Source organism: Myxine glutinosa, chromosome 9 (assembly GCF_964187855.1).
Source record: "Myxine glutinosa chromosome 9, kmMyxGlut1.1, whole genome shotgun sequence".
NCBI classification, from domain to species: Eukaryota; Metazoa; Chordata; class Myxini; order Myxiniformes; family Myxinidae; genus Myxine; species Myxine glutinosa.
In genome coordinates, this window is record NC_136269.1 from 107,217,396 (window position 1) to 107,243,112 (window position 25,717).

At 49.9% G+C, this 25,717-nt stretch overlaps 2 protein-coding genes across 2 annotated transcripts in view; one reads left to right on the forward strand and one right to left on the reverse strand.

Moving 5' to 3' along the window:
* LOC144893653 (uncharacterized) overlaps positions 1-25,717 on the forward strand; it is a 1,023,192-nt gene that overhangs the window by 981,405 nt on the left and 16,070 nt on the right. The window lies entirely within an intron of this gene.
* Positions 23,882-25,717, reverse strand: part of LOC137435114 (1-phosphatidylinositol 4,5-bisphosphate phosphodiesterase beta-1-like) — a 244,230-nt gene continuing 242,394 nt past the window's right edge. The window contains exon 33 of the mRNA XM_078785120.1: positions 23,882-25,704. The gene's annotated coding sequence lies outside the window, so the exon portion shown is untranslated. The remainder of the gene's footprint in view (positions 25,705-25,717) is intronic.

The window sequence follows — 25,717 nt, forward strand, 5'->3', positions numbered from 1 at the left end:
ACATGCTTTTGGGATTTGATGAGGAACAAGAAGATTATGAAGATCCTTTTTTGTGAACAATATAAGAAGCTAATCTAAAAGCAAAAACATGTTTCCAGTTTACTCAGTGCAAATTTTTTTACAATGTGTGTCAACAATAACCATTAGATGCACATAGGAACACAATCATGGTAATGCAGAATTGCGGCCAAAATATGCTCTTTCAACTCTGACCTTAGTTCAAGGTCACAAGAGTCACAAGAATATTGACAACATCAGTCAGCTAATAGGACCCAGGATACATTTGTGATTAATTACCAACAATTAACATTTTCTGGAGACGGGATGTACTAGCCATTATATGTATAACCGGTATATATGTTTAATAGGGTATTGAAGGAACTGCGCTCCAACGCGAGTCGAAAGAATTGACGCGACCAAAGACGGAATTCGTCCGAGTTGCTTTATTGAAACAAAACAGCTCAGGTATTCTGACAAGCCCGTTTTTCGGGCAACAATATATATACACATTTATGTCGGGAAGTTTGCCCGGCAAAAGCTATACCGGGCATGCCCGGGTATCAAGGGCGAGCCTTGGAAAGGCGAGTCTGGACCTGCCCGGGCGTGTTTGGCTGCGGCCTGGCAAGTCGAGGCTGGGCGTGCCCGGGCGCTCTGGGCGAGCACTGGAAAGGCGATAGCGGGCATGCCCGGACGCTCTGGGCGAGCCCTGGAAAGGCGATAGCGGGCATGCCCGGACGCTCTGGGCGAGCCCTGGAAAGGCGATAGCGGGCATGCCCGGACGCTCTGGGCGAGCCCTGTAAAGGCGATAGCGGGCATGCCCGGACGCTCTGGGCGAGCCCTGGAAAGGCGAGAGCGGGCATGCCCGGGAAAGACGAGACCGGGCGTGCCCGGGAGGTTCGGGCGTGCCCGGGAACAGTGAGTCCGGGCATGCCCGGGAGAGGTGCGTCTGGCCGTGTTCTGGCCGGTGCAAGGCGATTATGTACATCCAGCGGTAACCGCTACACACGCCCCTCCAGAATCGACCTGCACCGGCAGGGTCAATTTAAGGGGGGTCCGGATGACCCGGCCGAAGCGACCCCTGGAGGGTCGTGGGGAGGGGTCTGACGTGGTGGTGGGTGGTCGAGCGGGGAGAACTGTGGACGGGGGGCGGCCTCGCCGTGGAGGAAGGGCCAACCGTGGTGGTCGGTCGACGTCCATGTGCGCCGGTTTGAGGCGGTCCACAGAAATCCGGTCCGGCCGGCCGCCGAAGTCGACGATGAAAGACTTGTCGCCCCGTCGCAGGACCCGGAAGGGCCCGTCGTACGGCGGCCGGAGTGGCCCCCGGTGCGCGTCATGACACACAAAGACGTACTCCGCTGTGCGAAGCGCCGGGGGGACGTAGGACTGGGGGCCACCGTGGCGGGACGTCGGCACGGGGGCAAATCGTCGGGCGGCCTCCTGGAGGTCCGAGCGCTGGCGAGCGGCGGACCAGGGACTGGTAGCGTCAGGCACGAATTCGCCCGGGACGCGGAGTGGCTGGCCGTAGACGAGCTCGGCGGCGGACGGCTGGAGGTCTTCCTTGGGGGCCGTGCAAAGGCCCAAAAGGACCCACGGCAGCCGGTCGGCCCAACCGTCGTCCTGAAGGCCGGCCATGAGTGCGGCCTTCATGGAGCGGTGAAACCGCTCACACAACCCATTGGCTTGGGGGTGGTAGGCCGTGGTGCGGTGCAGCGTGACCCCCAACGAACGGGCGACCGCGCCCCAAAGCTCAGACGTGAACTGTGGGCCGCGGTCGGACGAGATGTCCGCTGGTGCGCCGAAGCGCGCGACCCAGGTGGCGATGAACGCCTGCGCCACGTCGGCGGTGGTGGTGGAGGTGAGGGGCACGCCCTCCGGCCACCTGGTGGTCCTGTCCACCATGGTGAGCAGGTGGGTGAACCCCCGCGAGGGGGGCAGGGGACCCACCAGGTCCACGTGGACGTGGTCGAAACGCCGTTCAGGCACGGTGAAAGGTGCCAGCGGGGCCTGGGTGTGGCGGTGGACCTTGACTCGCTGGCAGGCCGTGCAGGCGTTGGCCCAGTCGCGGATGTTTCGTCGAAGGCCGTGCCAGACAAAACGCGCCGACACCAGCTTCTGAGAAGCTTTCCGGCCCGGGTGAGAAAGGCTGTGGATGGAGGCGAAGATGCGGCGCTGCCAGGAAACGGGCACGATGGGGCGAGGCTGGCCCTGGGAGACGTCGCAGAGCAGAACGGTGCCCGCGAAGGGGATGTCGGCCAGGCGGAGGCCCGTGTCCGCCACGCGGAGTGCCTGCACCGAGGCGTTGGTGGTCTGGTTGGCCGCCATGAGCGTGAAGTCCACGCCGAGGTGGACCGCATTCGCGCTGGCCCGCGAAAGGCAGTCGGCCACGGCGTTGTCTTTGCCGGCGACGTGCGGGATGTCCGTGGTGAACTCCGACACGGCGGAGAGGTGGCGCTGCTGGCGGGCCGACCACGGCTCCGTGACCTTAGCCATTGCGTAGACCAATGGCTTGTGGTCGACGAAAGCCGTGAACGGGCGGCCCTCCAGGAGGTGTCGGAAATGGCGAACGGCCAGGAATAGACCGAGTAGCTTGCGGTCGAACGTGCTGTAGTTTAACTCGTTCGGCCGGAGTTGCCGGCTGAAAAAAGCGAGTGGCTGCCAAACCCCGTCCACCCATTGCTCATGGACGGCGCCCACCGCGTAGTTGGAGGCGTCCGTAGTGAGGGCGATGGGCGCGTTGAGCACCGGGTGAGCCAGCAGCGTTGCGTCGGCGAGGGCCCGTTTGGCACTGGCGAAAGCCGCGTCCATGGCCGCGGACCAAACAATGTCATGCTTGGCCGGCTTGCCCCGGAGGGCCTCGTAAAGGGGCCGCATGAGCTGAGCAGCGCGGGGCACGAATCGGTGATAAAAATTCACCATGCCGAGGAACTCTTGGAGGGCCTTGATGGAACGGGGACGCGGGAACGTGGTGATGGCCTCGACCTTGGTCGGCAGCGGCACGGCCCCGGTCTTGCTGATGCGGTGGCCCAAAAAGTCAACGGTCGTCGCGCCGAAGTGGCATTTGACCGGGTTGACAATTAAGCCGTGCTCGCTGAGGCGACCGAACAGTGTTCGGAGGTGGAGGAGGTGCTCGGCGCGGGACGTGCTGGCGACGAGGATGTCGTCCAGATAGACGAAAAGAAACGGCAGGTCGCGCAGCATGCCGTCCATCAAGCGCTGGAACGCCTGGGCCGCGTTCTTGAGGCCAAACGGCATCCGCAAAAATTCGAACAGGCCGAACGGCGTGATGACGGCCGTCTTCGGGACGTCGGCCGCCCGGACAGGTACCTGGTGGTAGCCCCGTATCAGGTCAATTTTCGAAAAGATGACCCGTCCCGCCAAACGGGCGGAAAAGTCCTGAATATGCGGGATCGGGTACCTGTCGGGGGTGGTAGCGTCATTGAGACGGCGGTAGTCGCCACACGGGCGCCATCCACCCCCCGGCTTTGGCACGATGTGCAGTGGCGAGGCCCACGCGCTATCGGAGCGCCGCACGATGCCGAGGTGCTCCAACGCGTCGAATTCGGCCTTTGCCACGGCGAGCTTGGCTGGGTCGAGGCGGCGGGCCCTGGCGTAGACCGGCGGGCCCGTAGTGGGTATGTGGTGCTCGATCCCGTGCCGCACCGCGACGGCCGAAAACGTCGGCCGCGTGAGGGCCGGGAATTCCACGAGCAGGCGAGCGAACTCGTTCGTTGCCGGGAGGGCGCACGCCAGTTCGGTCGGCGCGGAGCTGCTCATTGTGCACGCCAGGGAGCTGAAGGTCTCGGCGTGGACAAGGCGACGTCGTTTGACGTCGACCAGCAGCCCGTGCGCGCAGAGGAAGTCGGCGCCCAGCAAAGCCACGGGGACGCTGGCGGTAACAAAAGTCCATTGAAAGCGCTGGCTGCCGAAGCAGAGGGTGACGACGCGTGGGCCGAAAGTGCGTATGGCCGAGCCATTAGCAGCGACCAAAGAGGGGCCGCAAACTGCGTCCAGCCTGTCCTGCTCGGAGGCAGGTATGACGCTCAGTTGGGCGCCGGTGTCGCACAGGAAACGCCGTCCAGACGCTTTGTCCCGAATAAACAGCAAGTTGCCCGAGTGGCCGGCGCTCATGGCTGGGAATGAACGCCGGCCCGGCCGTTTCCCGACCTGCCGAAAGTGCACGGGGGCCGGCACGTCCGAGCCTTGTGTCCGAACCTGGCGTGGTAATAACACCACGCCCGGTCAGGTGGAGGCCCCGGCCGTCGTGTCGGAAGCGGGCGGTGCGGCGTGGCGGCCGCCAGTTGCACCGGCAGTTCGGCCTCCAACCGCGCAGGGCGCTCGGGCGTCGCCTCGGACGGCGGCGGGCTCCAGGTAACCGCGCCGATGTGCTGGCCCGCCGAGGAGATCTTATCGGCTTCCCTGGCGAGGGCGCGGGAATCCGTGATCAACGTGCCAGCCAGGGCGAGGCGTACCGGGTTAGGTAGCTGACGGAGGAACAGCTCCCGGAACAGGAATGCCGGAGAGTGCTCGCCGAGCAACGAGAGCATATAGTCCATGCGCTCGGACGGGCGCGTGTCGCCGAGCTCGGGCAGGTCAAGCAGGCGCCGTGCGCGTGCTGCCGGTGAGAGGGCGAAAGCGCCGAGGAGGAGCGTCTTCAGCGCATCGTATTTGTCAGCAGCCGGCGGGTGCTGGAGGAGGCTCAAGGCGCGGGCTGCGGTGGCGGAACCGAGCGCCGCCACAACATGTTGGAAGCGGGTGTCGTCCGCGGTGATGCCTCGCAGGGCGAACTGGGAGTCCGCCTGGGCGAACCAAACAGCCGCGTGAGCCTCCCAGAAGGTAGGCAGTTTAAGCGTCACTGCCGTATCCATGTCGGTAGGTCACCAATGAAGGAACTGCGCTCCAACGCGAGTCGAAAGAATTGACGCGACCAAAGACGGAATTCGTCCGAGTTGCTTTATTGAAACAAAACAGCTCAGGTATTCTGACAAGCCCGTTTTTCGGGCAACAATATATATACACATTTATGTCGGGAAGTTTGCCCGGCAAAAGCTATACCGGGCATGCCCGGGTATCAAGGGCGAGCCTTGGAAAGGCGAGTCTGGACCTGCCCGGGCGTGTTTGGCTGCGGCCTGGCAAGTCGAGGCTGGGCGTGCCCGGGCGCTCTGGGCGAGCACTGGAAAGGCGATAGCGGGCATGCCCGGACGCTCTGGGCGAGCCCTGGAAAGGCGATAGCGGGCATGCCCGGACGCTCTGGGCGAGCCCTGGAAAGGCGATAGCGGGCATGCCCGGACGCTCTGGGCGAGCCCTGGAAAGGCGATAGCGGGCATGCCCGGACGCTCTGGGCGAGCCCTGGAAAGGCGAGAGCGGGCATGCCCGGGAAAGACGAGACCGGGCGTGCCCGGGAGGTTCGGGCGTGCCCGGGAACAGTGAGTCCGGGCATGCCCGGGAGAGGTGCGTCTGGCCGTGTTCTGGCCGGTGCAAGGCGATTATGTACATCCAGCGGTAACCGCTACACACGCCCCTCCAGAATCGACCTGCACCGGCAGGGTCAATTTAAGGGGGGTCCGGATGACCCGGCCGAAGCGACCCCTGGAGGGTCGTGGGGAGGGGTCTGACGTGGTGGTGGGTGGTCGAGCGGGGAGAACTGTGGACGGGGGGCGGCCTCGCCGTGGAGGAAGGGCCAACCGTGGTGGTCGGTCGACGTCCATGTGCGCCGGTTTGAGGCGGTCCACAGAAATCCGGTCCGGCCGGCCGCCGAAGTCGACGATGAAAGACTTGTCGCCCCGTCGCAGGACCCGGAAGGGCCCGTCGTACGGCGGCCGGAGTGGCCCCCGGTGCGCGTCATGACACACAAAGACGTACTCCGCTGTGCGAAGCGCCGGGGGGACGTAGGACTGGGGGCCACCGTGGCGGGACGTCGGCACGGGGGCAAATCGTCGGGCGGCCTCCTGGAGGTCCGAGCGCTGGCGAGCGGCGGACCAGGGACTGGTAGCGTCAGGCACGAATTCGCCCGGGACGCGGAGTGGCTGGCCGTAGACGAGCTCGGCGGCGGACGGCTGGAGGTCTTCCTTGGGGGCCGTGCAAAGGCCCAAAAGGACCCACGGCAGCCGGTCGGCCCAACCGTCGTCCTGAAGGCCGGCCATGAGTGCGGCCTTCATGGAGCGGTGAAACCGCTCACACAACCCATTGGCTTGGGGGTGGTAGGCCGTGGTGCGGTGCAGCGTGACCCCCAACGAACGGGCGACCGCGCCCCAAAGCTCAGACGTGAACTGTGGGCCGCGGTCGGACGAGATGTCCGCTGGTGCGCCGAAGCGCGCGACCCAGGTGGCGATGAACGCCTGCGCCACGTCGGCGGTGGTGGTGGAGGTGAGGGGCACGCCCTCCGGCCACCTGGTGGTCCTGTCCACCATGGTGAGCAGGTGGGTGAACCCCCGCGAGGGGGGCAGGGGACCCACCAGGTCCACGTGGACGTGGTCGAAACGCCGTTCAGGCACGGTGAAAGGTGCCAGCGGGGCCTGGGTGTGGCGGTGGACCTTGACTCGCTGGCAGGCCGTGCAGGCGTTGGCCCAGTCGCGGATGTTTCGTCGAAGGCCGTGCCAGACAAAACGCGCCGACACCAGCTTCTGAGAAGCTTTCCGGCCCGGGTGAGAAAGGCTGTGGATGGAGGCGAAGATGCGGCGCTGCCAGGAAACGGGCACGATGGGGCGAGGCTGGCCCTGGGAGACGTCGCAGAGCAGAACGGTGCCCGCGAAGGGGATGTCGGCCAGGCGGAGGCCCGTGTCCGCCACGCGGAGTGCCTGCACCGAGGCGTTGGTGGTCTGGTTGGCCGCCATGAGCGTGAAGTCCACGCCGAGGTGGACCGCATTCGCGCTGGCCCGCGAAAGGCAGTCGGCCACGGCGTTGTCTTTGCCGGCGACGTGCGGGATGTCCGTGGTGAACTCCGACACGGCGGAGAGGTGGCGCTGCTGGCGGGCCGACCACGGCTCCGTGACCTTAGCCATTGCGTAGACCAATGGCTTGTGGTCGACGAAAGCCGTGAACGGGCGGCCCTCCAGGAGGTGTCGGAAATGGCGAACGGCCAGGAATAGACTGAGTAGCTTGCGGTCGAACGTGCTGTAGTTTAACTCGTTCGGCCGGAGTTGCCGGCTGAAAAAAGCGAGTGGCTGCCAAACCCCGTCCACCCATTGCTCATGGACGGCGCCCACCGCGTAGTTGGAGGCGTCCGTAGTGAGGGCGATGGGCGCGTTGAGCACCGGGTGAGCCAGCAGCGTTGCGTCGGCGAGGGCCCGTTTGGCACTGGCGAAAGCCGCGTCCATGGCCGCGGACCAAACAATGTCATGCTTGGCCGGCTTGCCCCGGAGGGCCTCGTAAAGGGGCCGCATGAGCTGAGCAGCGCGGGGCACGAATCGGTGATAAAAATTCACCATGCCGAGGAACTCTTGGAGGGCCTTGATGGAACGGGGACGCGGGAACGTGGTGATGGCCTCGACCTTGGTCGGCAGCGGCACGGCCCCGGTCTTGCTGATGCGGTGGCCCAAAAAGTCAACGGTCGTCGCGCCGAAGTGGCATTTGACCGGGTTGACAATTAAGCCGTGCTCGCTGAGGCGACCGAACAGTGTTCGGAGGTGGAGGAGGTGCTCGGCGCGGGACGTGCTGGCGACGAGGATGTCGTCCAGATAGACGAAAAGAAACGGCAGGTCGCGCAGCATGCCGTCCATCAAGCGCTGGAACGCCTGGGCCGCGTTCTTGAGGCCAAACGGCATCCGCAAAAATTCGAACAGGCCGAACGGCGTGATGACGGCCGTCTTCGGGACGTCGGCCGCCCGGACAGGTACCTGGTGGTAGCCCCGTATCAGGTCAATTTTCGAAAAGATGACCCGTCCCGCCAAACGGGCGGAAAAGTCCTGAATATGCGGGATCGGGTACCTGTCGGGGGTGGTAGCGTCATTGAGACGGCGGTAGTCGCCACACGGGCGCCATCCACCCCCCGGCTTTGGCACGATGTGCAGTGGCGAGGCCCACGCGCTATCGGAGCGCCGCACGATGCCGAGGTGCTCCAACGCGTCGAATTCGGCCTTTGCCACGGCGAGCTTGGCTGGGTCGAGGCGGCGGGCCCTGGCATAGACCGGCGGGCCCGTAGTGGGTATGTGGTGCTCGATCCCGTGCCGCACCGCGACGGCCGAAAACGTCGGCCGCGTGAGGGCCGGGAATTCCACGAGCAGGCGAGCGAACTCGTTCGTTGCCGGGAGGGCGCACGCCAGTTCGGTCGGCGCGGAGCTGCTCATTGTGCACGCCAGGGAGCTGAAGGTCTCGGCGTGGACAAGGCGACGTCGTTTGACGTCGACCAGCAGCCCGTGCGCGCAGAGGAAGTCGGCGCCCAGCAAAGCCACGGGGACGCTGGCGGTAACAAAAGTCCATTGAAAGCGCTGGCTGCCGAAGCAGAGGGTGACGACGCGTGGGCCGAAAGTGCGTATGGCCGAGCCATTAGCAGCGACCAAAGAGGGGCCGCAAACTGCGTCCAGCCTGTCCTGCTCGGAGGCAGGTATGACGCTCAGTTGGGCGCCGGTGTCGCACAGGAAACGCCGTCCAGACGCTTTGTCCCGAATAAACAGCAAGTTGCCCGAGTGGCCGGCGCTCATGGCTGGGAATGAACGCCGGCCCGGCCGTTTCCCGACCTGCCGAAAGTGCACGGGGGCCGGCACGTCCGAGCCTTGTGTCCGAACCTGGCGTGGTAATAACACCACGCCCGGTCAGGTGGAGGCCCCGGCCGTCGTGTCGGAAGCGGGCGGTGCGGCGTGGCGGCCGCCAGTTGCACCGGCAGTTCGGCCTCCAACCGCGCAGGGCGCTCGGGCGTCGTGGGCGTCGCCTCGGACGGCGGCGGGCTCCAGGTAACCGCGCCGATGTGCTGGCCCGCCGAGGAGATCTTATCGGCTTCCCTGGCGAGGGCGCGGGAATCCGTGATCAACGTGCCAGCCAGGGCGAGGCGTACCGGGTTAGGTAGCTGACGGAGGAACAGCTCCCGGAACAGGAATGCCGGAGAGTGCTCGCCGAGCAACGAGAGCATATAGTCCATGCGCTCGGACGGGCGCGTGTCGCCGAGCTCGGGCAGGTCAAGCAGGCGCCGTGCGCGTGCTGCCGGTGAGAGGGCGAAAGCGCCGAGGAGGAGCGTCTTCAGCGCATCGTATTTGTCAGCAGCCGGCGGGTGCTGGAGGAGGCTCAAGGCGCGGGCTGCGGTGGCGGAACCGAGCGCCGCCACAACATGTTGGAAGCGGGTGTCGTCCGCGGTGATGCCTCGCAGGGCGAACTGGGAGTCCGCCTGGGCGAACCAAACAGCCGCGTGAGCCTCCCAGAAGGTAGGCAGTTTAAGCGTCACTGCCGTATCCATGTCGGTAGGTCACCAATGAAGGAACTGCGCTCCAACGCGAGTCGAAAGAATTGACGCGACCAAAGACGGAATTCGTCCGAGTTGCTTTATTGAAACAAAACAGCTCAGGTATTCTGACAAGCCCGTTTTTCGGGCAACAATATATATACACATTTATGTCGGGAAGTTTGCCCGGCAAAAGCTATACCGGGCATGCCCGGGTATCAAGGGCGAGCCTTGGAAAGGCGAGTCTGGACCTGCCCGGGCGTGTTTGGCTGCGGCCTGGCAAGTCGAGGCTGGGCGTGCCCGGGCGCTCTGGGCGAGCACTGGAAAGGCGATAGCGGGCATGCCCGGACGCTCTGGGCGAGCCCTGGAAAGGCGATAGCGGGCATGCCCGGACGCTCTGGGCGAGCCCTGGAAAGGCGATAGCGGGCATGCCCGGACGCTCTGGGCGAGCCCTGGAAAGGCGATAGCGGGCATGCCCGGACGCTCTGGGCGAGCCCTGGAAAGGCGAGAGCGGGCATGCCCGGGAAAGACGAGACCGGGCGTGCCCGGGAGGTTCGGGCATGCCCGGGAACAGTGAGTCCGGGCATGCCCGGGAGAGGCGCGTCTGGCCGTGTTCTGGCCGGTGCAAGGCGATTATGTGCATCCAGCGTAACCGCTACAGTATGCTAATTATGCATATTTTTGTCTCTAATTAGCTCATTTGCATATTGCAAAAAAAAACGAAAGGTCAAATGACGAAACAAATGTCATAACCAATGTTCCTTGTGAAATTTACCACATTTTGGTACCCAGGTTGATATATTTTGGATGAAGTATGGTCACTGTAATGACGTTTGAAATTTGACCTTGACTCAAGGTCACTAAAGGTCAACAGAAAAAATGGCGACATCATTTTTCCGATTAGTACCCTAAGCATACCAGTAAATCCACCAAGGAATGGCTGAAAAGAAAGAAATGGAGGGTTTTGGAATGGCCAAGTCAAAGCCCGGATCTAAATCCCATCGAGATGTTGTGGGGGGATTTGAAACGAGCTGTGCATGCAAGAAACCCCTCAAACATCGCACAGCTGAAAGAATTCTGCATGGAGGAGTGGGCAAAAATTTCTCCCAGTCGATGTCAGAGACTGGTAGACAGTTATAAGAAACGCCTACTTGAGGTTGTTTCTGCCAAAGGGGGCAACACCTGCTATTAGAGCCAAGGGTGTACTTACTTTTTCCACATGCGAAATTTGCATTTATGTTTATTTAAATTGGACAGTGGACAACAAAATGTAAATGTTTCATGATATTTGTTATATTATATCACCTTTGTCTATCAATATTGTTGAAATGAAGATCAAATAGCTGTATGTTGAAATATGTTGAAAAAGTAAAAACTTTACATGGGGTGTTACTTACTTATTCACGTGACTGTATATGACCTGAACTGATAACTTTATACTTTAGGAGATTCAGGGTTATAGTGCTAAGCCTGGTGTTGGCTTAGCGGTTAGGGTGCCGACTTTGGATCCGAGGATGCTGGGTTTGAATCCCGGTCTATCGCTGAATTAACGCTGGGGGGTTGACTCAGCCTGTCATTCCTTCCGAGGTCGGCAAATTGAGTATCAGTTCACTGATAATTCCCTGCGTGTCACAAGAGGCGACTAACATGGTTGGCGGCAGGAAGGGCATCCGGCCGTAAAACATTGCTTCAAAAAGGGGACCACGGTGCCCAAAAAGGCCAACCCTCGCCCTGCGGGGGAAAATGGCCTCTAAAGGTGGTATATACCGATTCTGCCGTGGTCCCCTTTTTATATACCCTTTATATACCCGTGGTCCCCTTTTTATATATATATATACGGTATATACCGATGGTATATACCAAAACCTTTTTCCGATTAGTAGGACCCAGTGGAATACATTTATAGTGGTTGACCATAATTAACATGAACTGCACATGAACTTGAAATTGAGTACATAGGCCCCCCAACTCATTTTGAAGAAACTACTGAAGACAAAAAATTAGTGATGGAAATGCTTTTGAGGAAATGCCAATCAAATCGCCCGTGTCCATATGCTGGTAGCTCGGCAGATATAGTATTACAGTTTCAAGCGGTGGCTGTTTCCTCCGCTTAATCCACTCTCATCTCCCCCTTCCTGTTCAGGCTGGAGTTCCCCAAGGCAGTGTTCTGGGCCCTGTGCTTTTTCTGGTGTTCATCAATGATCTCGCCGACTCTCTGGAGAATCCTCTCTTTCTCTTTGCCGATGACTCCACTCTCTGCCGCTCCATACCTCATCCCTCAGATCGGCAGTCTGCAGCCTCCTCACTCTCTGCAGACCTGGACAAAATCACAGGCTGGTCAAACAAGTGGAACATGTCTTTCATCCTGACAAATCTCACACTCTTACTATGTCTCTCCGTAAAGACCGACTGGACAACCTTCCCATCTACTTTCTCAACAGTCCTCTTCAAGAAGTTCTGTCACTCAAGCTTTTGAGTCTCACTATCTGCCATGATCTTTCCTGGGAAACCACATTTCCAAGCTGGCCTCCAAGGCCAGTCGCCGACTGGGCATCCTCCGTCGTGAAAAGTCCTTCCTTGGCACACCTGAGCTCCTCACCACATACAAGGCTTTCATCCGCAGCTCAATGGAATACTGTTCTCCCCTCTGGGCTGGTGCTCCTGCCTCACACCTAGCTCGGTTTCGCGCTGTTGAAACCAAAGCTTTCAGAATCATTGGAATCTCCCGCGATGAAGCTAACTCCGAGAGCCTTTCACTCACTCACCGCAGGCAGGTTGGTGGTCTTTCTGTCTTCTACCGACTCCTCTCCAGCCTTGCTCCCCCAGCTCTCTCTGTGCTATGTCCCCCAAATATTCATACAGGTCGCACAATATCTGCCAGTATCCCTCTTATTGTTAAACTTCCAAAATCAAGACTCTCTATTCACCTTCACTCTTTCACTCCTCTTTTCTCCCGCCTCTGGAACAAACTCTCTCACTCTCTTGAATCCCACTCCTCCCTCCAGGTCTTTAAAACAGCTGTTCACCACCATCTCTTATCTTCCCCCATCCAAACCCTTGATCTTTTCTACCCTCATTAATTCACCCCAGATCCACTTTTATGAAATATCGACTTCTTTCCTGGAAGTCCTAGCAGTGTCCAAGTGTTTGAAAACGGTGAAAATTATTCACCGTTTGAATGAAATCGTACCGTGATGTAACCCGTAAACAATGCAGAAGTGGCGGTCAGGGTCAGCTTCATAGTGCGACATCACGGCTAATCACAATTCAAGGAGGAATCAAAAATTGAGAACAAAGCAAGGAAACAACAAAAAAAATACATTATTTGCCCACCCTCTCAATCCCCATGACCTCAGCTGCCCCTGGAAAGGGAATAAACATTAGGGCTTCTTTGGAGCTTCTTTGAAGGGAGTGAGAGCGGGAACAGGGAGGAACAGAGGGGGAATGTCTGGGGGAACACCCCTCCCCACTGTCCGATGTGTTCCTTCCCATCCAATGCCCAAGGGGAGGGGGGGGGAGGGCTCTACATCCCACAGGTTTCTTCGCTATCATTCACAGACAATAAATTCCTTAGCCTTGCCATGGGGAGGTGGTCTTTGACACTGCTGGCCCCTCCTCTGACTTGTTAATTGCCCATTCGCCCGTGTCTATACCAGCTTCCATGGAGGAGGAGCCATCACTTCCAGCCCCCAGCAGCGGGGTCTCTTGAATGGAGATTGTTCCCTCTAACCCTGCCTTCTACCGGAGCAACCACCTTTTTCACAGTGTTCTCCCCTCCCACCTCAGTGGGCCCGGATCCTCCCGTAACCACATCCAGGTCCTTGGCTGCTGGGGGCGAGGGGACTGCGGCCTACTCCTTGATCTCCTCCCCTCTCTACTCTGTCCTCTCCCCCTTTCCCCTCCCATTTTCTCCTCCCCCCTTCCTCTCCTCTTTCCACTCGTCCTTCCTATTCTCCTTCCTATTCTCCTTCCTCTCCACCTTCAGCTCCTCCACCTTCAGCTCCTTCTCTTTCTCCTGACCTGATCGGTACAGCAATCGCTTAACACTTTCAATTTTAGCTCATGCAGCTGGAGTTTGTGGTGAAAGCTTTCACCCCATTTTTCCCAGAAGGTTTAACTCCTTAAAGTTGCTTCACATGTTTGTTAGCTGCCTACCAGCTCGTGTGTCTGGACCCCAGATTCCCTAGAAAAATCCCCTCCAATTACCCCATCTAATACTGCATGGACCAATTTATTGTGAAAGTCCGTTACAAAAAAGGAAAAACTGACCTAATTTCAAGGGGGAAAATTGTCAGACCCCCCACAAAGTACCCCTACCCTCACCCCTTCCCATGGGGTGATTTTACCCCATAAGCTGCATGGACTAAACTTTGTCAAAAACAAAGAAGTATGATGCAGCACAACAATATGGCAACGCACAGAGCAGGAAGACAAGAACGTGCGCACTTGATTGGTTAAGACTCACTCAGATACACACTCTGATTGGCTGCCAGTGATGTCAACAACAGCAGTCACGTTTCCGGTCAAGGCGGTGCGTTTAACCTTGTGACTTTTGACATTCTTGATGGATTTAATGTTTTAATAGTGAATTAATGATTTTAAAAAAATTTTTTTAGGTAATTAAAAACTGAATATTTAGTTTGGGTAAGAGTGAACCCACGCAAAGTGGGATCGCTCAAAGCGCAGGGGGGGGTGGGGGAGAGGGGGAATCATCCTGTATATATATATATAGGGTGCCAATATTTTTGGATATATATATATACACACACACACGCGGGATATATATATACATACAGTTGTGGCTAAAAATATTGGCACCCTTGCACTTTTTTCAAATAATGCACCATTTCTTCCAGAAAATTGTTTAAATTAAAATATATTTTCGTATCCACAAATGTATTTCTTGGGTTTGCAGTGGAACAAAACAAAAAAAGCTGAAAAAAATACTAAATCTTAGCTTATTTCATACAGAAATCCTAAAATGGCCGGACAATATCATTGGCACCTTTTAGAAGTTGTTCGGAATAATTAGATTTCAAGCAGGTGATTCTCCTTTACTTTGGAATTGAACTCACCTATGGTGAGTTGCAGGTGCCTGCAATATAAAAATCACTCAATCAACCAGCTTGAATAGAGAAAAGGAGTCATTCTGCTGTTTTGTGTCGCTGTGTGTACCCGCAATGAGAATGGAGAAAAGAAAGAAAACCAGAGAATTTTCCGAGGAAGTCAGACACAAGATTGTAGCCAAGCATGGACAATCTCAAGGCTACAAGTCCATCTCCAAAGATCTTGATGTTCCTGTGTCCACCATACACAATGTTATCAGGAAGTTTAAGGCCCATTGCACTGTAGCCAAACTCCCTGGACATGGCTGCAAGAGCAAACTTGATCGAAGATTGCAGCGAAGGATTGTTCAAATGGTGGAGAAAGCACCTCAATCAACTGCCAAACAGATTCAAGCTGACCTTCAGACACAAGGTACGACAGTTTCAACTCACGCCCATCTGTCGCCAACTCGATGACAGTGGGTTCTATGGTAGGAGACCCAGGAGGACCCCTCTGCTGAGAGAGAGACAAAAGAAAGCCCGACTGGAGTTTGCCAAAACACACCCGGACAAGCCAAAATCCTTCTGGGATAATTTCCTGTGGACAGATGAGACCAAATTTGAGCTTTTTGGTGAAGCACATCATCTCTATCTTTACAAAAAACAAAATGCGGCCTTCAAAGAAAAGAACACCTTCCCTACAGTCAAACATGGAGGAGTTTCAGTGATGTTTTGGGGTTGCTGTGCTGCCTCTGGCACTGGGTGCCTTTAATGTGTGCATGGCATCATGAAATCAGGAGATGATCAAGGCATTATGGAGCGCAATGTTCAACCCAGTGTCAGAAAGCTGGGTTTCCGTCGAAGGTTATGGGTCTTGCAGCAGGACAATGACCTCCAAACACTTCAAAAAGCACCCAGGAATGGTTCAAGACAAAACGCTGGACTGTTCTGAAGTGGCCTGCAATGAGTCCAGATCTAAATCCCATTGAACACCTGTGGGGAGATCTGAAAACAGCACTTGGCACCCTTAAAATCTGGGAGAACTGGAGCAGTTTGCACAAGAAGAGTGGGACAATGCCAGTAGAGAGGTGTAGGAAGCTCATTCATGGCTATAGGAAGCGCTTCACTGCAGTTATTTTGTCCAAAGTCTGTGCTACCAAATATTAAGTAGACGGTGTCAATAATTTTGTCAATGCCATTTCTTTTTATCTTCTGATTTAAAAGGAAATATTAAGTTCTGAATCAAAAACAAAGGTTCCATAATATTAACAGTGAAATAAAGAATTGTGGAGACTAAATACTTTTGTCAATTTCAAATTATTTTTTGAGAATATTGTGAGTTATTTGAAAAACGTGCAAGGGTGCCAATATTTTTTAGCGACGACTGTATATACACACAGTGACCTCCATAAGTATTGGAACCAAGAAATAAAAGCTGACCTTCTGTACTCTTGCCTCATATTCATTCATCTTTTGATCTCAAATCCAAATTTATTGAGTCTGTCCGTCTGTCTGTCCATCCGTCCGTTCGAAGGTACCGCAAAAACGGCTGAAGCGATCGCAACGATATTTTGAGTGGGTAATCCTGGGATCCCCGAGAGTAAAATAGGCTATATTGTTTTTCCAATTTCAGCTTTGGCCTCCCGCATAACGTTATTTTCCCAGGTGCCGCACAAACGGCTGCACCGATCGGTGCACAGCTGCACCGATCGGACTCGATGACCTCGGACAAAGACCTTTTATAAGGACATGGGTTGAATCCCTGCTTGAGAGAATGCCAACCCCCTCCCCGCCATCACGGTCGTCTTTCCAACTCACAATCCCACGAGATATGCGGGAAGTACAACCCAAAACCAATTATCTTCTTTTTGATTCGTATATAAACATCATTAAAAGTAAATAATGACCTCGGCAAAGTTCAAATGACGTAGGTTTAATCTCTACATGAGAGAATTCCACATAGCTATTTGGGCGGTGTATAAGCTAACAGATCGCTGTCTCCATCGATCTTGCCAAGGCCGTAACACCTATCGGCTCAAAATCCTTTTAACTGTTGACTTGGTCGTTTTTACAATGAAGGAAACATTAACAATGTTGTTAAAAGTTTATTTTGTGATTAATTTGTGATTGGAGTTATGCTGTTTGGAATGAAAAAAGAGATATCGAGTTCAAGTGAATGACGACATGCCATGATGGTTTCTACTTTCTGAACGTGAACTTCGCAGATCGCCATATGCAGATTCGCCACGGTCCCACGATCGATGTTTCTATACGTGAACAAACGGGTACGTTTTTCATGGAAGTCCTTCACGAACTTGCTGTCCATGTCTGACGTGCGACTGAAGGTGCTACAGGAATGTGGAATTTATTGGTTTCATGCTTTCGCATTCGCCGCATCTGCATTGCCTGTTTGCCTCTGGCCTCCCACCCGTGCGTAGCACGGGTATCTCACTAGTAGCAAAAATAACAAATTTAACTTCACTGTTCTAAAACTTATGGAGGACACTGTATATTTTTTTGTTGTCCTCCTCCTCTTTCCTTTATAAGGGGTGAGGTCTGATAGTACCAACCAAGCTCTTGCCCGGCTTTGACCACAATACTTCTCCACTCCCCTTTGCCCTCAGCCAACTCTCTCCACTCTCCAACCACTCCCACCTTACTGATATCCCTCTTCATAAAATCCTCCCATCTCAACTGTGGTCTACCTCCTTTCCTCCTACCAAACCTATCTTCTTTCTTTGCCATTCTCCCTTCCCCATCTGCACCAAATGCACAGCCCATCTCAGCCAGCATTTCGTCAAGCTCATCTGCACATCAATCTCCTCCCTCAGTCCATCCATTCTCCTTCTATACACCCTGCTCACTCCTGCAATCCTCCTGACCCAGTTGTTCTTGCAAACCTGTAGCCTCTGTTGTTACCTCTGTCAGTGCCACCGTCTCCTGACCATAAAGGTAGGCCGTTATACACAATATCAGAACCTTTCCTTTCAATCTCCTTGAAGAATTTCTGTCTGCCATTACACCCTTCACCCTTCTCCTCACATTTGCACCCACCTGAATCCTCCTCCGCACTTCTGCCTCTGACTTACCATCACAAATCACTGTTCACCCAGATACTAACACTCAAATCCCTGTCTGATCTCCTTCCTTCCCCTCTAACCTGATATTAATTTATTTTCTCTGCTGCCTAACCGACATCACCTCCATCTTCACCATGCCCATTTTGAGCCAATGTTTCTCAAATGCCTCCTTCCAGCTGGGGGAAAAATGGTTAAAAATAGCAATGTCCTTCTCCACCTCCCACCACCTTCCTGTAAAGAAGATTGGACTCACAATTGTTACCTCCGCTACCAAAGGTGGATGGAGGTTATGTTTTCACCCCTGTCTGTCTGTCTGTGAACAAGATATCTCAAACATTTGTGGACGGATTCAGACGAAATTTAGCAGAGATGTAGCATATGTCACAAGGACGAAATTATTAGATTTTGTTGAAGATCTGGATTCGGATCCGGCTACTATACTTTTTTAAGTGATTCTTCACCATTGGGAGATAGGGCCAAAATCGATACATAGCAGGATATCGCAAAATGTTGTGGACGGATTTGGACGAAACTTGGTGGACAGGTTGTGTGTGTGACAAGGACGATTCGATTTTATTTTGGTAAAGATCTGCATATGGATTCGGATATGATATTTATTTAATTTTTTTACGTAATTCTTCACCATTGAGTGATAGGGCTGAAACCAACATATAGCAGGATATCTCAAGTTATGGACGGATTTGGTCGAAACGTGGTGGACAGGTTGTGTGTGTGTGACAAGGATTATTCGATTCTATTTTGGTGAAGATCCGGATGCGGATCTGGTTGGGTGAATTTTTAAGTGATTCTTCACCATTGGGAGAGAGATAGGGCCAAAAACGATACATAGCAGGATATCTCAAAAAGTTGTGGACAGATGATTTTGATTAAATGTGATTTTCTGGTCTACTCTGGGATACAAAATGTAAACTGTTCACCTGGCGGAGGTATGCTCTCTACTGAGTGCCGTTCTAGTTTTGATGAGTTTTACAACTAAATTATCTTCATTATCGTGTTACTGTCTTCATTACTCGGTAATTACTTGAAGTGGGGGATATCAATGTATAATTTTTAAAGGCTCTCTTGGCTACACAGATGCATAAGCTCCGCTTATTCGACACAGGCTTAGCAGACACACACACACACACACACACACACACACACACACACACACACACACACCTCATTCTGCTATTTATTTTGACTTGTTTTGGCTACTATTATGAGTATACTATATATAGCTACTATATATATTATGAGTATCGAGTTGGTCGACTGTTATCAACTCTGCAAATAAAGAGCAAGAGGGAGGAAGGTTCAAATTTCAACAGTTTTTGTGCATTTAATATGTAGATGACTCTATTCAGCAAATGTACTGAGTTGAAAAAACACACAGTGCAAAAGGAGAGAGGGTAAAGGGACCCAGTGCTTTGGATTTCTTTATTTTTGTACAAAACTCAGATACAACTAAATGTGAACAAACATGCAAAAGTTGCATAGAACCGAATACACCTTTTCATCACAACGTCACTTCCCACAGGTGTTCTGATACCGTACAGTGAGTGCATCAACGTTACATCACAAACCTCGCAATGCTGGTCTAAAGATATGTTTTGGAATAAACATTCAGCAAGCATGAGACAAGGGTTGGTGTTGCCAGCACACTACCATTAAATTTAGGTGAATCGCAAAGAAAACATCACCACCACCTATGGAACATGAGATGGAGAGGTCGCAGTGTATCATCAATACCACTGTGGGTAGATAGCCAAAACAGACTGTAAGTAAAATCACACCAAAATGACAAAGGCAACAACCCACTTGGATGACCTACCGGATTCACTGCTGGATTCAAAATGCAGTGCTGGCAAGTCCCCAATCAAAATGAGACGTCATCACATTCGGAATGATGTTGAAAAAGGAACATGCATTGGTTTAGAGATCCATATATTATATAAATGTAAACTTCACTTAGGATAAAAAATTCAATTCCCCAAAAGCAAAAAGGGATCCAGAGTAACCAACATCAAGTTAAATAATTAAAGCAAAGATGGATGTACTTAATCAATGATTAGAGTTGAACAAGTTGTAAAAAATTTTTGTTGTTGGAAAATGTACACAATAACTTACGTATACTGTCAAAAAAACTTTTTTGATACTTATTTTGGTTGTTTTATATAGTGGCTGAATCTTACTGAATTCTACAATAATAAAACTGGAAAAAATATAGAAATATCATGTGATATACCAATTCGATTTATAGTACATTTTCCATTTGACTACAGTATACCCTCCATTGTACTATGTATGTTAACTAAACAGGTAAAAATTAACCTTTAAAAAAATTAAAAAAAATCCCCCTACCTAAAACAGCTTTTAACTGCATCAGGGAATTGCAATTTTTAGAAGCTTTGAAAACTGATCTTTGTGCATAATATTCTAAACTTGCACTGCAAATGGATAAATTGGCAACCATTTAATATTTTTTTCACAAGTTGTATTAATCATCACAACAAGAACAGCAATAAAACAATAACCATTCCAACTTAATCTGTTGACAGACAGAAAAACAGACAGCCTATTATATATACATCATTCAAATTTTCTTTACATGACTATTTATGAATTATTTTAAGTGCATTGTCATGATAAGCACGATTTGATGTTATTTTAGTACTGCATTGTTGGGAAAATACCCCAAATAAGCCATAATGAAATTATGAACATAACCGAGATTTTTTTTTTAATGAACATATTGTGTCTTCACTGAATCATAACATTTTTTGTGAAAAAGACAAAATAGGCTTGTATAACAATAGGAAAACGATCATTCCCCTTTTCTCCCCCCTCTGGAACAAACTCCCCCACTCCCTTCAATCCCACTCCTCCCTCCAGGTCTTTAAAACAGCTGTTCACCACCATCTCTTATCTTCCCCCATCGAAAACCTTGATCTTTTCTACCCCCGGTAATTCACCCCAGAGTCCTTGCAGTGTTCATATGTTTTATTCCTCTCCCACCTCCCCCCAAGTCCTCCCGATGTCCCTGCTCTCAAATGTTGTGTTTGTGTCTTTCCCCCTCTTCCCCCTCTCTTTTGTGTCCTTCCCCCTCTCTCCCCATCTTGTCTGCCGCTCCCCTTGTTTTTTTTTTTTTGTGTGTCGGTTTGTCTTTTTGTGTGATTAATGTTAGCTTTCACGAGCCTCGATCTTGTATACAACAAAAAAAAAAAAAAAAAAAAAAAAAAAAGATGACAACTACTATCAGCGATCGGTCATCTTACTTTTATTCAGTAAAACGCTACCATATATAAAGGCAATTTACCTTTACTTAAAACTGAAGAACATTTCATATTGACTAATCAAAGCTGTTCTTATTCATTGGAAACTTTTGGCCCTTCTTGTAAAATTTGTTTTGCTATTTTGAACATGTTTGTTGAAGGGGTTAAAAACAAATAAAATACAGGGTGGCCACAATGTCTTGTCACCCCTTGTAAAATTTGTACCATTGCCTTTGTGTGCAGAGTGTCAAGTCGTTTTTTCAGATTGAGTGAATGTAACCATGGTGATACAAGCAATTACACCATTCAACAATGGATTGTTGGTGCAATATTATTCTCTGTAATGACAATGATGGAGCATGAATGGATCCACTGGACACTTAAGGCTTGTGTCATATACTGTAAAATGTGTAATAAAGTAAAAGAGTCCTGCACATGTGTGTGATATAACATCTAGAACCCTTCAGTGTTGTCAGCTGATATGATAAAAGGCAATGTGACAATTTTTATAAAGGGGGGGTCAAGACATTGTGGCCACCATGTAGACAATATATCCATCCTACCTCATATATATATATATATATATATATATATATATATATATATATATATATATATATATATATATATATATATATATATATATATATATATATATATATACAATATCCTTGCGATAAACACTCTTGAGATGGCGCAGGGGTTAAAAACAAATAAAATAGACAATATATCCTCCCTTATTATATCTATCCTTGCGATAAACCCTCTTTAGAAGGTGCAGTGGTATAGCAAAGCAGTTACTTAGCAGTAATCTAAAGTCAGTGCATTACAGAAACAATACAATGCATGCTGTTCCTTCCTTGTGAATCACGACTGTTTACACACAAAATGACAACGACAATATAATCAAGCCATAAAATTGTATCACTGTTACCCATAATAAAAACAAAATGCACAGTCAAGTAAAAGCAGCAAGGGATAAGAGGTGCAAATTCCAAAAAAAGGTATTTCCAGTGATTATGTAAACAAATAATTAATTAAGAAATATTTTTAAAACATGCACACTTGTCATGTTCTGTATGTTTTTTAAAACAAGTGTTTTGCTCATTAAGCTTTACCACTTGCACTGATATTACCAAATAGTGCACAGAAAAGAATCAGGCGGATGATATTAGAATTACTAATTTGAGGAATACGGCACTGGAAAAATAAAAAGAATCATGCTTTGATAATTAATCAGCATCCTCATACATGCTCAACACACAAAAGACATCTGTTAATAATTAAGCATCTTGCTGATGATTATTTACACAAAATAAGCATTCTCAGTGCAAACGACTATTCCTAAAGCCACGCCCTTTCTCCCATTATTTTGCATCAAAAGAAATCCCATTGATACTCAGAACTCCAAACAAATGCTAATCACCTTTTAATGTACATATAATTTTAATAAATTTTTAAATAAAAATTATAGGTTTTTATAATTTTAATAATTTTTATAATTCTTTAATTTAATGCACCTAATTTAAATCACCTTTTAATATAAGCCAAATGTTATTTATGACATTCTATACTAGTTAATTCAAACAAACCTAAAATTCATTTTTTTGATTCTTTCACACGCGCTCCCTTTTGAAAACTCTCGTATTGCAAGCTTCGCCATTTTTTTTTGTATACAGTGTCAAAGCTCGTGCAAGAACTAGAACACTGAATGGGTCAGGATGTAACAGAACAAAATTAAAAGTAGAGAGCGGGAGAGAGCAGGGAAAACACCAACAGTAGAGTTTAAGGACAAAATAGAGGGATACTTGGACAAATAATGGGTGTGGGGAGGGATACATGGGGTGGACAAGATGGATACGGAAGCAAAACGCATTGATAATTACCTTCTATGTTCATTCAAGCTTTGGTTTTAAAGACAATTTTATTCTTAATGTCTGAAAACCAGTATCAAAATATCTGAAATTCAGCTTTTTAACATTAAAATGATGAAATTTTAGAGATTACATTTTCAATAGAATGCTTAAAATTGTTTGAAAATACTTTCGGATTCACATTAAATACATAATATAATACATGAATATAACAGTGGTCTTTTACATAACTCTGATGCTTGACTTTGTTATAAGTTACTGATTGAAATAAAAGAAATATCCAAATTTTAGTGCCTGGAAAATATAATTTTTGTAAATAGAAAAGTTAGTAAAGTCGATTTAGTTTTGAAAAGATGTCAGGTTTCAGCTTAAGTCGAGTTTCGGGTGCCTGTCACTTGCAACACGTTACTCAATGCTATTTGTTACGTTATAGTAAGGCATAGCCTACAATTTAACCTGATATCCCACCGCTTGATAGATTATGAGCATGTCCAGGCAAGTTGTATAAGCAACATTAAATTGCTTAGATATCAGGAGTTACTCGGAAACCCAAAAATCTAAGATGCTGAGATTTTAACAAGGGAAGCAATCTGTACAGTTTAAATAATGCTGCACAAACAATATAAATATGTCTAAGACTGTGGTTACATTTTCCTGTTTTACTCTTCAGTTTATTGCTGGCTCCCGTTTCTATAAGCAGGTGAGGTATAATTTTGAGGACATCTTGTTGTTGGAAATGGGAGCATTTACACTGGTTCTTGTTCACCCCTGTGTCTGTTTTATGATTTTTCTGTGCTAGTTGATCCCTAATGTTTGTGACACATTTTTTCAAGACAAGGAAGATTTTTTTTCTCGACAGGTGCAGCCTTTAAGTACTCATATCATCTGGTCACTGCTGTGGCTGGCATAAAGTTGAAGATTTGAAGCAAACGACTTCAATACGCTCGACAAGTGATCGGGTTTTTCATCAATGCTGCAAATGGGCAGTATTTGTATAATTAGATTAGAATTAGATTAATATTATTTGGAACTGGATACAAGTAATGTCAATATTTGTAGTATCCTATAGCATTTGTATCTGCTGCCATGAAACCTCTGTGATATTATGTTTCAAGTGATGATGGAATGTGAGAAGGCAGATTGCTTAATCGGAGTGTCTCTGCGTATCATTGTCTTGTCCTGTTTAGTTTGTGCATCACTGCTATTACTTATTATATCTTTAAAACTCTGACACAGCAAAGGTGATCTAATATGTAATTAAACATTTAGGGATCAAACCAGGCAGGTTCAACAGATGTGTGATCATCCCATTGATTAATATGTTCGTGATCAGCTACACATCTACATTGCTTTATTTTGTAGCTAGAGAATTGTTATGCTTAGCAGGTATTTGACAATTTAAATGCAATGACATCTATTCATTGTTGGCAAACAATATGTATAACAAAGTTGACACAACCTTGACACAACCTGACACAACATACTTGGCTGGTTCATTAACCGGCGTCAATGGATCAGAAAACAACGGATCTAATGCTACCAGATGCAATGGAACAAGCACAGGTAGAACTAAGGGTTAATGGACAAATAAGTCGTTTTCATGCACAAGTAAAACCCTAGCTTAAGACAGAGGTATGAGTGAGTGACGAGGATAGAAGAGTTTGTGTATAATATGTACAGAAAACCTTACCCCACCCACAGGGAACAAAAAAAATACCAGGAGCGACAAGACTTAGTGAAAGGTTATTTGTCCAAAATGAGGTCATAACAGTCTGTAGAAGAACATAAAAAGAGCTGTCAATACACACACACCATTACTTTTTAAATAATGTTGAAAGTCAATCTTGATTTAGTGACTGTGATTAAAGGAAGCACTTTAAACCTCAACCATGGAAAGGTTTATGATTGACATCTGCGAAAAGAACAAAATAACCCTTGTGTAGTGACAAATATAACTCGAACGGCACTCGGTAGAGCGCATACCTCTGCCAGGCTGAACAGTTTGTTTTGCATCCCAGTGATAGCCCAGATCCGGATTCGGACCTGAACCAAAATCTAATTGGCTTGTTCTTGTCACCGAACAACTTATCTAACTAGTTTAGTCATAGCTCGTCCATAACTTTTTAAAATATCATGTTATTTATCGCTTTTCGCCCGATCTCTCAATGGTGAAGAATTACTTAAAAATTAAACAATTATCGAATCCGAATCCATATTCAGATCTTCACCAAAATCTAATCAAATCGTCCTTGTCACACACCCAACCGGTCCACCAAGTTTCGTCCATATCCGTCCAATACTATTTGAGATATTGTGCTATGTATCGGTTTTAGCCCTTTCTCCCAATGGTGAAGAATCACTTAAAAAATTATACTGGCCAAATCCGAATGCGGATCTTCACCAATATATAACCATTTCGTCCTTGTCACACACACTACCTCTCTGCCAAATTTCGTCCGAATCCGCCCACAACCTTTTGAGATATCTTGTTCACAGACAGACAGACAAACAAACAGAGACAGGGTTGAAAACTTAACCTCCATCCACCTTCGGTGGCGGAGGTAAAAATGTGCAGATTGCAATTTGTAGGACCAAAAATCCCAAAAGCTTAGGTATTGTGGTGTGAGAAAGTTTTAGTTATGGAATAAGGAAGGAGGGTGTGGGGAGCGAGGGGAAAGAAGCAGTCTACATTGTATTGCACATTTCAAAACATAAATTTCTGTGCTGTGCACGATGATAGCACACGTTTCCTTAAGAAAACAGAGCATATGGATACTCATTTGAGACCAACTCCTCAGCCACAACAGTGGGGTTGTGAAGGTAAGGTGGCATCATGCAGTATAGAATGCAATTACATTTGTCCATATTGTATTCAAGCCAACTGTGAAAACTCACTAAAGCTTCCAATCTCCAGTCCCCACTAGCCATGAAAGGCTCATCATCTTCACCATGGGTGCAACAAAAAAGGAACACACTGACACTCTCTCTTTACGTCGCAGATTTTCACAGTGCTGTCCATCATCTCCTTTCTTTCATTCAGTGCTTCTTTGTCCAAGCCAGCCCCTGTGTGACAAAG